This window comes from Lepisma saccharinum, chromosome 26 (genome assembly GCF_977018435.1).
Source record: "Lepisma saccharinum chromosome 26, izLepSacc3.1, whole genome shotgun sequence".
In the NCBI taxonomy this organism is placed as follows: Eukaryota; Metazoa; Arthropoda; class Insecta; order Zygentoma; family Lepismatidae; genus Lepisma; species Lepisma saccharinum.
This window is the reverse complement of record NC_139254.1, coordinates 41,806,492-41,823,756: the sequence shown is the minus strand read 5'-3', so window position 1 is coordinate 41,823,756 and position 17,265 is coordinate 41,806,492.

Sequence of the window (17,265 nt, the reverse complement as noted above, 5' to 3'; positions counted from 1 at the left end):
TAGCTACGCGTAATACTTAGCATTATGATTTACAGATTTGTTTTACCTTTTCCTTTGACTAAGTTGCTTGATATGCTTTTCAAAATGTGCGCAAATATCGTAACCATGATAATGAGTAATATTCTCGAATGCATTGCATTTGCAAATTGTATCCTGAGCATTTCCCTCAAATGGCTTTTAGTGAAAGAAAAAGAATAATAAGAATAAAAATATGACATGTGTCCTTAACTAAGCTGTATGAGAAATTTGTCAATTGCTACCAGTTGAAAGTTAAGCTACAGGTAATTTATTCTGAAGCCGAATATCGAGTAAAGAGTGTGTTTGAACTTCATGAGTACGTGCGTACTACCCATTTGAATGAAGCTGTTGAACAAGTGTACAAACTAACAAAATTCTTCCCCACTGTTCCTGCCGCAAGCTCGTCGGTGGAAAAGTAGTTTTCTGCACTGAAGAGGATTCATACATTTCAACGCAGCACACAGACTCAGGCAAGGAAATCTGACTTGGTTCGATTGATTGATTGATTGATTGATTTAGTTTATTTTACTTCGCGTCTTGTGCCTCTTGGCTAATTTGCGAAGATGGGGATGAGTGATGAAATGATGAAATTCATGAATAGACATTCACAAACAACCAAGCCCGACCAGGATTCGAACCCGGGACCCTTGGCGTCGCAGCGCGAAAAAATCTGACTTGGGACTGATATCCATTGAAAAGGAGCTTCTAAAGAAATTGACCAGAAACTCCCGATTCTTCGACGACGTGATGGAGGTGTTCAGACTAAAGGATCGTCGGATCGAGTTACAGTATAAATGAGAATTTTCATTAAGTAATACATACATATGCTATTATTGTTAACATAGAGTGTGTGCATTTTGTGTTTGAAATCGAGTATGCCCATGCAGGACTTACATTCAAATAGATTCCATTTAGTTAAAATATCTTTGGGTTTTCTTTATCCAATATTCAGATCAGGTTTATCTAAGGAAGCCTTACACCTTTCATAGAATCACGCTACGCCACTGGCATGTAAGCATCAGTACAACGTCAATTCTTACAATATGGCGTTGTATCTCTTTTCCTCTAGCACTAATATGAGAAATTCGAATTCAATCTTTAATCACACGATTCGGCGGGCGTTGAGCTAGCTACGAACGGACATCCTTCTACTGAAATTTGTACGTGAAGTCTCTCGAGAGCGCAAGTAATATTAAGCTTTGTACTTACGTACGTGTAGTGAGGGTCAGTTGAAGGTCATTACTCGCAAGCGTAAATTTCATCACCCCCACACTCCAACGAAGTATCTCCAAAGATAGTGTCAACGGAATCCATTCACTGACATTTCATGTCCTTATATGGAGAAGTGGAACGAGTTTACAATACCGGACCACTCTCCAATTGCTATGAAATTTCGTCTACTCACTAATTGAGACCTCCTAATAACGAATCTGCATGTAATGATTGGCGGTCAAGTATGGAAATATAGAGAAAAACGAAATAAACTATGTTTTCCTAAAGTAACGTAACCCTACCTTAAGATCTGCAGGTTTTTCCAACAAGAAAAAAATCAGCGTGCAATACACCGTTGCCAAACGTACCAAATGAAACGAGTCCACATCCCTAAATAATATTTTTTCATTCTATTTATGCTAATGGAAACTAACAACATCGTAGACATTCCTCAAACACAAGGTAGGAAAACTGTTGTGCGTGTCTCCTGCAATTCTTCCATGCTGAACACAATGTAACTGAAAACTCAACAATGTGGCAACGCTGGATGCAGCGTGACGAATTGGATCTCACTTATCGCACAACACTTGACCAACCTTGTGTTCTGACGTCAAGGCAGAAAGCTTTTCAATTTTAGTGTGCTTAGTTCTCTTAGCGTAAATAATAATTTCTCGTTGTATTTATGCTAATGGATCCTAACCTAACAGGCCTAACCTAACCTCCTAAGCATTCCTCGTCTGACGTCGGAACACAAGGTAGGAAAACTCTTGTGCGACAGGAAATACGAAAGAAACTTGGTTGTCAATTGCTTTGTAGAGAGAATCATCATGATATTTAGCAAGGTTATTCTACAACTTCTATATGTTATTTTACAATTTCAATGTTTGACCGCCAATTTAGACGCAGATTCGTGATTAGGAGGTCTGAATTAGTGAGTATGCGAAATTTCATAGATATTGGAAAGTGGTCTGGTATTGTAAACTCATGCGGGAGAAAATATGCACACTCACCCTTCCAAGTGCATTCCATCCAAGCCTTTTCTTGCACCGTTCCGCCGCCGAAAAAAACAGCTGCTTTCTAATCCCTTTTTCAGACTGCTTGCCCCCATGCTTCCCGCTAAAAAACTGCCTCTTCCCGCCTTGTGCGTTCAAAAACTCGCTCCTTCCCAGAGCTCATATTCCATCAATTTTGCGAATCACTATACACGAATAAACACCAGTTATACATAAAGTTGAGTGTGTCTAGGATCTTAAAACTAGATTTGAATACCGTAACAGGATCTCCCTCTTTCATAGAAAAATTATTATAATATTAATCAAGTTCAATTTTCCTGAAGTGTTTATTAGTAAAGCATGAATTCTCGAACTTACCCCGCACGCGAACGAAACTTGCCTTAGCCTCAAACCAGAGCGTATTTAAAGGCAAAAGCACTTCGCTCAACGTCTGTAACTGACACGAGAATAGCAAAGATTGAGAATATTCCAAAATTAGGCATTCAAATGACCTTTAAACAATTATTTTGCAAGCAAAAGTGATAAGTGAAATTTAGAAAAGAACTCGGGCGACAACTATTAGGGATTTGACGAATTAGGGTGGATATCGCTCCAAGCTGCTTTCGTGTGCCATCTATCGTGACTTTCCGCAACCAAGTCAACTTTTCATTCTTATCACGCAAGCATACATTGCTATATGTTGTCATTATTTATCATGTGTTCATATACAAGTAACATTGACAAATATTAAGAGATTTTGACTAATACGTCATAACAGTTTAATGTGGAATCCGAACCATTATGTGCCTCCACCGGGTATCGAACCCGGGATTACAAGGCGACGACGCTTACCACTGCGCTATCGGGTAGGCCTCATTGTATAGTATAAGAAAACAATATGTGATTCTGTTGAGAGGAAAGAACTATGTTCTACAGAGTAGTGTTTATTTATTTATTTATTTTTTTTAAAGAGAGGTCCAGAGCTGGAATTTATGGTTAGGATTATTGTGTATCGTAATTATCATAATTCGAGCCCTTGTCACGGTAAACTGAACGATTAGATTTCAGTAAATGAATAAAGAAATAACCAAAAGCCTATTATTTCAAAGGGTCTCGGGTTCGATCCCCTTTTGAGGCATCTTGAAGAGTAGTTCGCCTATCATGTTTAAATCCAACTCTAAAAATATATCCTTAATCTGTTAAACTTGGTGATAAAATACAATACCAAGTCTTGAAAAATATTAGGCATAATAATATCTCCAAGACCGTGGTAGTTGCCCTATTGCGCTCCCCGTTAATCTGCGCCTGGTGTAAACAAGCTATCATAATTATTAGAATACTCCTCCATTTCTTCTATTTTAATGAGTATCCCTTTCAAACAAATAACTTAAATTTGTAATGCTGTGTTGATTAAATATGGCTTATGGACTTCATAAAATCATTAAATCTCTCTTTTGTTATTGATAGATCAAGATATATGATTTGTTCTCAGCATTAGAAAATAATTATAATTATTAGGAAATGCGTTTGTAAGCATGGCATAAAACGTTAATGAGAGCGTCTTAAAGCGGAAATTGCGCCACAAATGTGTGTAAAGTAGCTACTTGGTTTGAGTTTTTACGTACACTTTATATACCGTGGCCGTGCGGTCTAAGGCGCAGGTCTTGGGCTCCAGGTACGAGAGGACGCAAGTTCGAGTCTCCTGGGGGAAGCGTAACAAACTTTCTCCTGAGATTTCGGTTGTTCAAGGGTCCGGTGACCATCCATCATCGTGAGGAAATTGGGGAGCTACGAAAGAGTAGCGTTACCCGTTCAGGGAACATTACAACAACGACTGAGGGTTCGTCGTGCCGACCACACCGCAACCTATAACTGGTTGGATGATTAACTGGTCCGGCAGTCGGTAGGTAGGCATTGCCCCTTGTGGCCTGTTACGCCACTTGTTATTTCTTTTTTTATTTGCAGAGCTAATTGGAACTAGACATACAGTTTAAAGTGGTATCCCAACCACTGTGCAACGTAAAACCTTGGTGACAATCAAGTTCGACCAGAAAGGAATACGTGATTAAATGCACAGAGGCATAGGCGGTGGAATGGGTGACCCGCAGAAGTGACGCATGTGTGTAAGAGGAGGCGTGTGAGCAGGCAAGAATCGTGATCCCAGCATGTTGCACCCAAGGTCACGTAAAGAACGAAAACGGGGAACTATACGCGTGACATTGAACTTCGACCAGGCACCAGACCCATACGGAAATTCCAGATAGTGGCGCATTCGACGGAAGCATGACGTCACGGACACGATAAGGGAGTCCGCCGTATATAAGCGCGTGCTGTGCACCCGATGAACCGCAGTGAATCATCACCATGGCCAGGGAAAAACCTATTGTTGCAACGGGATGGACTCAGTGAACGGGAAATAGGGCGCCAACTGAACTTACCCAAGTCAACCGTCCACTGCATCATCAAACACCACCGAAATACGGGTACTACAGAGCCAGGTAAGGCCCCCGGTCGAAAACGCCTGCTGAGCGTGCGTGACCTACGGATATTTAGGCGCTATATCCAGACCATCAATCATGTTTCTGTGGCCGAATTACGACTGTGGACTCGAGAACGCTTTCACATTGAAGTGTCAAAAAGAACCATTTGCCGTTACCTACAGCGATGCGGTTACCGAGTGTACAAGGCGAAACGTTAACCCTTCCTTTCCATGTTGAACAAAGGCAATCGACTACGGTGGGCACGAATGTACCGGGGATGGACATTTCGGCAGTGGAACAGGGTTTTGTGGACGGACGAATCCATTTTCAATGTTGTGTACGGGAAAATACGGAAAACAGTCATTTGTCGGAAGGAGGAACAGAATGAAGTAAAATGTTATGCACGTCGGGTAGAGAAACCTGCGTCAGTGATGGTATTGGGATGCATGACGGCATCTGGGGTTGGGCCACTACACGTCTGTGAGGGCATTGTGAATGCACACGCCTATACACGCATACTGGAGCGGCATCTTCCCACAGTGTGAAGGCACCTGTTCCACAGGCGGCGTCTCATCTTTCAACACGACAATGCCAGGCCTCATGCAGCGCGGCTGACAAGAGAATGGTTGACTCGCCATCACGTGCGAACTCTGCCATGGCCACCATCGAGTCCCGACCTCTCGCCCATTGAGAATGTGTGGCGTGTTCTTAAGCGACGTGTGCAACAGAGGGGACCCACGACAGTGGCTGCTCTTATCGCCTGCCTGCATAAGGAATGGCACCGCATCGATGTGGAATACCTTGAACGACTCGTCCGCAGCATGCCCCGACGCATTGCCACAGTTATTCGCCGACGGAACGGCGTCACACCATGGTAAACAGGATCCCCTCTAACAGTGGTCGAACTTCAATGTCACGTGTAGATGGACGAAAATGTTTTATTTTGTGTGGACACCATACATTGCTGCGTTGCAGCGGAAATTTATGTTTTCCTTTGTTCCATGTAGCCTGCTGAATAAAATATGTTCAGCATATGCATGTGTTCTCCTTCTTTCACAACGCACTCCTATATTTGTGACTGGTCGAACTTCATTGTCACTAAGGTTGTACTTGTGAATCCGAGAACGTACGGACGGTTACAAGGCAACGACATACAACTACGTCATCGATAACACCTAGTATCCAGTCTCTGCTTGATTAGGTAGTGAGGAAAAACTGTCAAAGGAAAGGACACAATCACATCGTGCATGCTCACCTATAAGCAACCCCTGCTGGCGGTATTCCTACACACGAAGGAGCAAGGTAGTGTCCGATTGCGGAAATACTATGAATGAAGAAGAGTGCTCATTTGATATTACCAGACATTACATGAAATAAGTACAAAACCGAACATTACATTAATCCCAGAATATTTTCTCAGAGAGAAGAAGCTAACATTCTGAGAAAGCTAAACGAAGTCTCATTTCTTTGCACTAACCCCCCCGCCGACACACACACACCTGAGATATCTGGAAGGACTTTATATAATTGAAATGGTGAAAATACACGGTGAATAAGAGGTGCCATGCAACACAGCAGATTATGTACCTATGCAAATTATCCTAGAGCTGGGGACGATTTATGACAATTCTCTTAACTTTGGGAAAACATCATTTCAGGTTTCGCCCACATTATTCACTGGAAAAAAAATTCTGTGTGTGTCTTTGGAAAACAAAAATTAAGTGCTCCAAATGTCGCATCACAAACGAAATCTAAAGTTGGAAATAAGTTTTACTCCTGAAAGATTCAAAAAGAGATAAGGTGAGTCGACTTCCACAATTCTACGTCAAGTGCAAAAACCCGTGCATCAGACAAACCTACCAAATATACACTGAAATCCTTGCGTGAATTTTTGCGGACGCATATAAAATTTATTTTTGGACATTTGATTTCAATTTTGATGTTTAGTGTTGCTTTCCTTCCGTTTTTAAGCTAATCGCGAAGATGAGGATGATTGGTGATATGATGATTCATTGAGTTTGTGTTTTATGTCCACTTTATGCACAGTAAAGCTAATCGGCATTGGACTTACAGTTTAAGTGGGACCCGAAGAAGTATGTGCCTCCACCAGGTACGACCCCGGGACCCCTGGTAACATTATGAAATTGATGAACGGACACTTACAATGAGCAGCCATGCCCAGTGTTGGATTCGAACCCGGGGTCCCTGGTGTCGCATCACGTTGTGATAAAATAGAGGAATATACAACAATAAAATAAAAATACATTTAAATAGAGGAATATACAACAATAAAATAATAAAATAGCGGAATATATAACAATGAAATAAGAATACAATAAAATAGAGTAATGTACAACAATAAAATAATAAAATACAGAAATATACAACAATAAAGTAAGAATACCATAAAATAGAGGAATATACAACAATAAAATAATAAAATAGCGGGATATATAACAATGAAATAAGAATAGAATAAAATAGAGGAATATACAACAATAAAGTAAGAATAGAATAAAATAGAGGAATATACAGCACTGAAATAAGAATAAAATAAAATAGATGAATATATAATAATGATAAAAGAATACAATAAAAATAGAGGAATATACAACAATAAAATAATAAAATAGCGGAATATATAACAATGAAATAAGAATACAATAAAATAGAGGAATACATAACAATAAAATAATAATACAATAAAATAGAGGAATATATAACAATGAAATAAGAATACAATAAAATAGAGGAATATATTACAATAAAATAATAATACAATAAAATAGAGGAACATACAACAATAAAATCAGAATACAATAAAATAGAGGAATATATAACAATAAAATAAGAATACAATAAAATAGGGTAATATATAAGAATAAAGTAAGAATGTAATAAAATAGAGGAATATACAACAATAAAATCAAAAGACAATAAAATAGAGGATGTAACAATAAAATAAAAATGCAATAAAATAGAGCAATATATAACAAAGTGGTTGAATCCTGTTGAGGTGAGTCTGCCTGTCAGGGAGTAACGTGAGGAATTGAAGATACTGGGATTCGAACCCGGGAACATCGAGTGACGGACACGAAAATGAACCACGTAACGCTTTCGGCTAAAAAAAATCTATCTTTAACTTTTGTAAGCTAACTTGTAGCCAATTGCCTGAAAACGTGGCACTGAAAATCAAACAATATTAAGATAATGACCCTAAGCGTTCTGCCTTCATATGGAGAATTGGATTACGTACTACCATTGTCCCACAAGTATTTCCCTCTCCCCTCTATCTCCTTATAATCAGTCCTGAGGGTGAAGAGGGGGACAAACGTCCACAAGAAGTAACAGGCGAGGGACAAACTTAGCACCATGGCAGGACCATGCTAGTAACACCACCAGGGAATTTGAAATAGAAAAATGTGAGAAGTATTCGTAATGGCCTATAAGATCCTTTGTTTTGTCACGTGGCCGAATAATTCTGTAGGGTTCAAAATAGAATATATTTTGAAAATTTACCAATATATTTAAAAGCAAAGACAATTTCTTCTTAAACTATGTTTTCTTACTATTCTTAATTGATTTGCTTTATTTTACTTCGATTCTTGTTCCACTTTTGACTAATTTGCGAAGATGGGGATTAGTGGTGATATTATGAAATTGATGAATGCACACTCAGAAATATCCATGCCCAGGCCAGGATTTAAACCCGGGACCTCTGGCGTCGTAGCGTGATGTGCTATCCACTCTGCCACGGGGCCGGCACTTTTCTTAATAAATAGAATGCGTACTTATATATACCGTAAACGTAAACTGTGGTGACTTTGTGAGCAGAGGTAGCGTGTTCGCCTTGTAATCAAGGGGTCTCCGGTTCAATACCCATGGAGAATCCCTCTTTAAACTATAGGTCAGTCCCAATTAACCCTTCTGTGCATAAATTGGAGTTAAAACACCTACTCAATGAATTAGTTTTTGTACACCGCAAAAAAGTATAAAACCGCAGCGTCCCAGAAAAGACCAACAATAGAAATTTCAAGCTTTAACTTTTCAGTGCAAAGCATTTAATGAAAAATGAAAGTATGAAACAAAAACTTGTCATAATGTCATCCCATGATGATGGTGATTTTGTGACAGTTCAGTTTGCAATATACAGAAAAGAGTTAAAGTATAGAATGGCCACAGATATGTAATGTTTCTGTGGTCAGGTACTCATGAATTGATGTAGTTCACAATCAGTGTAAAATGTACTTTGTTGGTGTTTGCACAACAGAATGCAAACCCTATATTGTGCTCATGCAATCTTGTATTCAATACTACCATGAATTTGAGATTTTAGAACCATACATATATCTCGACGTCCAATTTTCTAAGGCTGAAATATTTTGCATATAATTCATAAATTGCTTTAAGAAGTTCGTCATCCTTTGTGCTTATCTAACGAGCTCAGCGTGTGCTAGAAATCACAAACGGAGTCTCGATGACTAATGTGATGGGTATACTAAATTGGAGCAAACTATTATATCAAACTTTCCAATTTATTTAAACGCTGAAATTCCAGTTATTCACTCCCTGAAATTCAGTGTTACCCATTTCATCGGTTGCACTGGTTGCGGTGACAGTTGAGCCATGTGATCAAATAAAATTAAGCTAACTAAGCCATAAAATCCAGATTACTATCTTGCACGTTATAATCAATTATATAATACCCCCAATGAACAAGATAAGGCTCACCACAAATGTTGTTTTATCCAGTAACTGCTTTACACCCTGTATACGAGACTGAATCACTAGTAATCTGACTACCTGCAATCTCTAACAGAAAGAATCAACATGAATTCACCCTCCAAATGGCAATTTATTATCATTCACCATACCATCTCGGGCCCTCGCTCCCATACTTTTGCACTTGACTATATATATATATATATATATATATATATATATTTCCAATGTTATCTTTTCATTTTAGTTAAGAAATAAAACAAAATGTAAGAAATATGTTTCCACTAAATGGAATGTGTTTTATTGTGTTGAAAATAAGTTCAGAAAATAACAAGAAATAACAACAAATAGTAGCAACATATATTATAATTACACCCGAACAAGTACCTTACATATTTTTACTCAGCCGCCTTTTAAAACGTGCTTTATTTTCTAAAATGTCTATTTAGCTGGCTAAATTGTTGAATTGGACGGGTATTCTGTCAAAGAGGGAACGCTGGTTGAGGAATAATCTTGGCTTCTGCCAGGCGAGGAGTTGAGTTATTCTTGTGGTGTGAGACGACACTGGAAAATGATTTTCCTGGACAAGACCATCAATTCTGATGTTCCCATTGACTATTTTATTTACGAATATATGGTCTGCCACTTCATGTTTGCCGTGAGCAGTATCAATATTTAACATTTTCATAAAGATGGGCTTTTGAAAATGTTTTCTGAATGAAATTCGATGACGAACTATGACCAGGAAGAAATTTAGAACTAATTTTAGTTTATCTAAATTTTTGGGGCATGCCATGAACCACATTGGCTAGTTTCACTTTAATTGAAACGAAAGATTTGGAAAATATGCTGAGAGCAGACGGATTGTTAATTTGTGTAGAACGGCAGAGCAGACCCAGTATGCACATGGAACTCTTAGTGACTGCGTAGATGTGCTCAGAGAAGGGAAATGTTTTCATCAAACATAGCACCCAGTCTTTCTTTGCGGCAAATATGAATTGTTTTGTATATAATGTGATTTTCTGAACGAATGCATAATAAACATTAAATAATTTAAACGTATAATATTAATGTATGATATCTGGATACTACAGTTTCTTGACATAGCACCTTAGTCTGCGGATTGAATGTTAATTGCGTATTTTAGACGTTTTCTGCATATTTTAAGTATTTATTATATTTTTACGTGTATTTTACATGTCAAATATGAAACCAATTTACGTGTTAATGCCGACTCCTGCTTGTACTATTACCACCTTCATCACATAATAATTCATTTTCACCATAACAAAGAATCCAATTAGTAGATGTGCCATGTAAGGAAACCAAAATAGAAAATAAAAATCATGCCTTAAGTACAATTCCAACCTTGGACCTTTAATATAGTACCTGTTTGATCACCACTCCGCCATATGTATGTAGATATTTTAACCCCATATAAATTTAGAGACACTGTTATATTTGTCAATATTCTCTGCTATTGCAGTACATGTTTTGCTTTAGGAATGAAAAGTTTTACTATTAGTTCTGACTGTTTTGAAGTGTTCTCGTTACATGTCAAGCTCTATTTCCTCATTTTTCAGTGAGACGAGGGAACGAAAATGGCTGCGAACCAGAAAGTCTCCGAGAGAGAACTCTCTCCCTCCGAAGCCTACGAAGAGGCCCTGAAGAAGCAGAGCACAAAGGAGGCGCTGCGGGAGCTCAGGAAAATGATCGCAGGTCCTCTGAAACTTTCATGTAATCTTTCTTCGAAACTGTAAACTGGTTATAAGTTGAATACACCAATTTAGAAATTATAGAGATAAGGAACAAATAATTATTCGTGATCATATACCATTCCACATACATATGCATCTGGCCGGCCCTCGTGACGGAGTGGTTAGCACATCACGCTATGACGCCAGGGGTACCGGATTCGAATTCCCGCCTGGGCATGGATCATTGTGAGTGTCCATTCATCAATTTCATCACATCATCACTCATCCATATATTCACAAATGAGCCAAAAGTGACACAAAAAGCGAAGTAAAATAAAGCAAATCAATCATTCCACTCACTCAAAGATACACACACGTGCACACACACATTTCAAGTTGTTTTCTCAGTGAAAAAATAATTTTTAAATACGATAATATGATAATTTTATTTCATTAAAATACCGCTATTTTTTATCAAATATATTTAAGCTGTCCCGGATTCGACTACCGCTGGAGGCGCATAGTGCTTCGAGTCCCACTTTAAGCTGTAGGTCCAGTCTCGATTGCCCTTACTATTTACAAATGTGGACTTAAAACTCCAAGTCATTCAAATTGTCACATATTTTACAATAAATCGAAACCTGGTTTTAAACCATGTAGTAGAGTAAATTCACTCGTTTCGTCTTTTGGGCTAACTTCTCGTAATTTACAAGTAAACATTTTTATATGATCGTCCAAAAAAGTTTCTTATAATACATTCCCTTAAATATTTAGCTCATACCATTTGGGTAAGAGGTTCTTCATCATGGTGCTTTGTGAAAACGATGTTAAATAACTTCCCACAGCCCCAAAAATGTAATAATCCATTGATACTGACGTTTTCTCAGCTCGACAGTAAGTACATATTTGACCTGAAAGGGTCTTCAATGCGACAGGCGTGACATGTGCTGAAGGACAAGCAAGTGGTAATAGATGTCCCAGAAAGCAACGAACGATTTCGCGAAGGATGTATGATTAGTGACGCGTGCTTCGTACAGACACGGGAGATTTCTAAACATCTAGGAAATGTATAAAAGAAGGCCACTTCATTAAAACCTGTTCGGTACTCGTGTGCAAAACGACCATATCCCACGGCTACCATTTTTACGTAAGGAGATACATATAATAGTAATGCATTGAGAGCTAGAGGCTTCAGCAAGTTAGAGATGAAAACTGAAAAGAGTCGTTTGAAATGATTGATCATGGACAATTCCCCTTTCGTTTATGTACCCCCTATTCCTTCAAGAGTATTTACTGGCAGGGGCATCTATCCTCACTGGAACATTTTCAAGTCATTCTCAATTATCATATATTCACACACTTTTAATTATACTGCTAATCAACTAATTTTTAAATCTTGAATATCTATTCATATACTTTATGTATTCGAAATAAAGCAACCATTAATAATTTTAATACGCCATGGAGGTAAAACTCACAATTTAGGATATCTATGTAAAATATATTATTCATTTTAACACGAAATTTTGTTTGCTAATCTTGAACTAATGCAAATTCGTTTCGAATGTAATATTGTTTGTAAGAGACAAATGTTCGAGCACTGGTAGTCGTAATTGGATAATCACGAAGGCTTTTCAGTAAATATTCATCCTTATTTAATCTTACCGGAAAAGTCGAGAATTAATATCAGAATAAAGGCCCGCTTTGTGCAATCAATTAAAACAACAAAACGTTTTGTTGTACGATGGACCTAGAAATTATTTCGATTGTTCTCTCTGTCTGTCAATCACTACAATATAATTAACAATAAACATAGGTATAAACTATTTGTGGTAGATGATAAGGTTTTTCTTAGTATATTTTTTTATTGATAGTACAGTTTCCCTAAGAAGAAAGACGTCATTATATTCTTACAATGCAACTAATGATTTCATTAATACTTTCACAGGTGAACCAAATCTTAAAGTTGGAATGGACGACAAATACCTAATGAAATTTTTGTGGCCGAACAATTTTGACATCACTAAATCATTTCAAAGGGTTTGTATGATTTATTCAATTAATGTAACTAACCATTTCAAAATGTATAAAGAATTGCTTTATTGTCCGTTGGAAGTTCACTTTATTTTAATCGAGATATTCTGTTGACATTGTAATATATTACTCTAGACAGCATATTTATTCTATTTTTTAAACATAACTTTGTTTCTTATTGTTTTTGTTAATTATGAGCTAGGGTAAAGTTTGGTATTATCGTGATATAGGTAATATCGTGATAGTTTTTGAATTTACTTCTCCTGGCCAACACGTGTGTTTCTGCCTGGCGCCAATTCGTTCACTTACTGACAGGACCTTTACGAAACACGTAAGAACGACAGGCAGTTTCCCTCACTCAAGGTTATTTCGTAATACGTCAATATAAAAGTATCACGATATTAACTGAGGAATATTCCGATTTTTAGAAGTATCCTTTTTTAAGAGAGACAACTTGAAAACGAATTCTGCTTAGTCTTAGCTGGGTAAAATCCAAAAGAATAATGAAGTAGGGAATTTATAAGCATTTATATACTCATCAATGCATAGCATTTACAATAAATGTGGACTGAAATCCAAAACTGTTAATTCTACAATGTCTCCGTCATGTTTCGAGTGTCATAAATATCAATAATCACAAGATAAATTTGGGACAGATGTTAATAGTATCGGAGAACAAACAAACTCAATACAATTTGTAAAGGAATGCATTTATTAGCATAATTCTGAATTAATAAATTATCTTTAAGGGCTTACTAGAGCCCTTAACATTATCTCCTTTTCAATAAGGGATTTGCCCCCGTATTGTGTAACGGACTTGGTGAGAGATGGCGCTAAAATATCTAGGTATAAATTCTTATAACATTACATGTGTTCGAATAGAGACGGCCAACACATTAGGTTTACTGGAAAGTTTCTCTGGGCTATCGACCAGGTTAGTGGTGGAAAAGATTCATCACCGTCATCTTCAGGGTAGAAGTGCAGACTTCTACGCTGAAAATGAGAGTGACGTTAGCTCGAAAGCTTCGAATCTTTTCCACAACTCACCTGTTCGATAGGCCGAGAGAATCTTTTCAACATTCTTCGCCAGGAAATCTTCAAGACTTACTACATTAGCTTTACATTTCTTCTTTCGTCAATTTCATCATGGAGGCATATTGGAATTAACAGTCTTGAAAATCAGTCCACATTTATTATAAATTATTTGTCTTGGTCTCTTTGATAATACTGTAAATTCTTCGCAAGTACCATTATTACTTTGCATTTTGCTCAGGTAAGACTTCCAAGTTGTTTTTTTCAAGTCGTTTCTCTTAGCAAGGGATCGTAGTGGCACACATCATTATGATATATATATATACGGTATATCATCTTCTTCATCATCATCTTCAGGGTGTCGCTAAAGAACTTCAACAACGCTTGGATGCTGGTAGGTATCATATAAACTAGTGCTCTTTCCTTATAAACATTACCTCAAAAGCGCTTAGTTTCTGCGCTATAAGCGCTAAAAATCTCACCCAAGACAGCAAACGATAGCTTTGAGGTAACTTCCAGAGACGCGTGGCGGGTGTGCCACTACCGTCCCTTGCTAAGAGAAGCGACTTGAAGAAAACAACTTGGAAGTCTTACCTGAGCAAAATGAAAAATCTATATCGCACACTGTGTTCCAAAGTGCATCACGTCGTGACTTTTTTATTGGTTTGATTTGGTTTGGTTTGAGTTGGTGTTTTAAGTCCACTTTATGCACAGTAAGGCTAATCGGGACTGGACCTACAGTTTAAAGTGGGATCCGAACCACTTGTGCCTCCACTGTGTATCGAACCCGGGGCCCCTTGATTACAAGGCAATGACGCTACCCCTGCGCCATGGGGGAGGCCCGTGACTTTTTTATTGTATGTGGCCATGAGCGTTTGGCGTTATGCATGTTTGCACGGTGTTAGGCCCTATTCGAGTTTGTAATTAATTTTGCACAAATGGAACAGGGTGTCTTAGGTTCCACGGTTTGATGTCTGTGTCGAACACAATTTTTCTTACCTTTGCATTGATTACATTTAGGCCATGTCATCATGTTATTTTCGTGTTCATATTTTCCATTGCCCAAGTCGTTTTCCTTTGGATCCATCCTTCCAAGGCTGTTCTTTAGTTTTACGTCACGAGCCATTGTCATATGTGAATCAACTTAGGTGCCACATCCGACGTTATGGCACATTTATTATTCTAGGGAGAAGAATAATGCTCTAGATTTATTTAAACAATATGTTTCTTGAGGGATAGAATAATAATGATTTGAATAGTAGCTCTCCTCCATTTTAAGCTTCATTGAACTATCGCGAAAACATTATAGACTTATAGTTAATAGTGGCATGTGCCTTTCACCGGGTATCGAAGTTTCTAGATTACAGGAATACGTTAGAACCGTGTTCTATTTTGTTATTAACCTCTCATGCGACTGTTGCTTATTGACAGCTTTATGTAAATAAATTGAGAATGCATATAATAAAGAAAATAATCATAAATTAATTTGGGAGCCCTTTATTATCTTAGCTTTTAGCTTAGCTTCTGAAATCAACATCCCTCTTGAACAATTATCTCCATGTCTCCTGCCATATTCAAGACACAAGGAAGCATTTCAATCTCCACTTCGAATCCTGGCAAAGGGAGGCCAGTTTCTCTTGCGGAAGAGATCTATGAAAGTCAAATTGCGAAAAAGTATCTTTCTCACAAGTTAGAGACAGGTATAAGGGAGTAGGAGAAGATGCCAAAGATCTTTAGAAGTGACATAACAGGAAGTTTTAGTTGTCAAATCAATACTATCAATACTCGTATGCACACTCTTATTTCTCGCATATATTCTCATTTTCACAAGAGAATCATCATTTTTACAAGTTAGAAAACAGGTGTGAAAGTATAGGAGATGGCAAATAGCTCTAGGACTAGACTACAGCTAGGTGCCCAAAATAAATAAATAAAAGTGCTCGTAACTTGCTACGGGTCTCATCCCTGGACAGGGATGAGTTGAGACGTATTTTTGAAGAGCTCGGTTCGCTTGAATTGGGTGAATTGAGTGAGTCAGATCAGCGTCGTGCGGCTGGAAACACACAAAACAGGGTCCTCTGAATCACACGAGACCGGCAGTGGCCGCACTTCCGTATTTACTTCCTACTCTTATAAATCATCAGCATTGTAGAGATTGTCCTAAGGAAACAATTATTTATGTGCACACACATAAATGTAAATATTACCTAAAAAAAAGTTCCTCATTCACGCTTATAATATCATGATGAATGTGATATTTATATTTATATATACATCTTATGATATATTTTTATGTACAGTACTATTGTTAACAGGAGAAAAATATTATCTTGTATATTTACAATAACCTGCTTTGAAATGAAATATCCTACACAGTTCTTAATACCAATACGGTAGAAATAATTGTATTTAAATCATTAATTCTGTTATGTGATATGTTGTAGTACCCTGATATAGTTAGTAATATTTCATTAATTACTTATTTTTTCCTATAGAGTTGCACAGCTATGGATATCATAGCTAAGTAAATGCACGAAGAAGATATGTGCATAACCAAATGACATTATTAAGTTGTTTCTGTTTTAACTTGTTTTTTTTTATTATAGTTCCAAAGAAAGTGCTGTAATATTATAGTTTTTGTTTTAATAAAATATATTTTGTTGGTATTTGTTCTTACCTTTGCGTCCAGTAGTCTAAATTGCATAATACATACGGATTGATGATGCTTTCATTCCAGCTGTTCGTATCTCAACATTTTTTCCATCGCCTGTGAATAGGTTGAAAGGTCTTAATAGGTTAAACGTTTTCAAACAACTGGGATATAACTTATGATCACGGTGTCTTGTGCCAGAGTACTCAAAAATTAATATTTTCAGCAAATTTTTCAAATGGGAATTGAATTTTCAAAGATTTTTTAATACGAGACTCCAATAATATCAATTATTTTCTAGTTTTCCTGTACGTAAAACTTCCGCAATATATATTACAAATTAGAGTAGTACACTTTATCTATATCGTAATGTGAACAATATTATGCAAAACATCATTTCAGTTAAATGAGCATCTGTGTATGTCCAT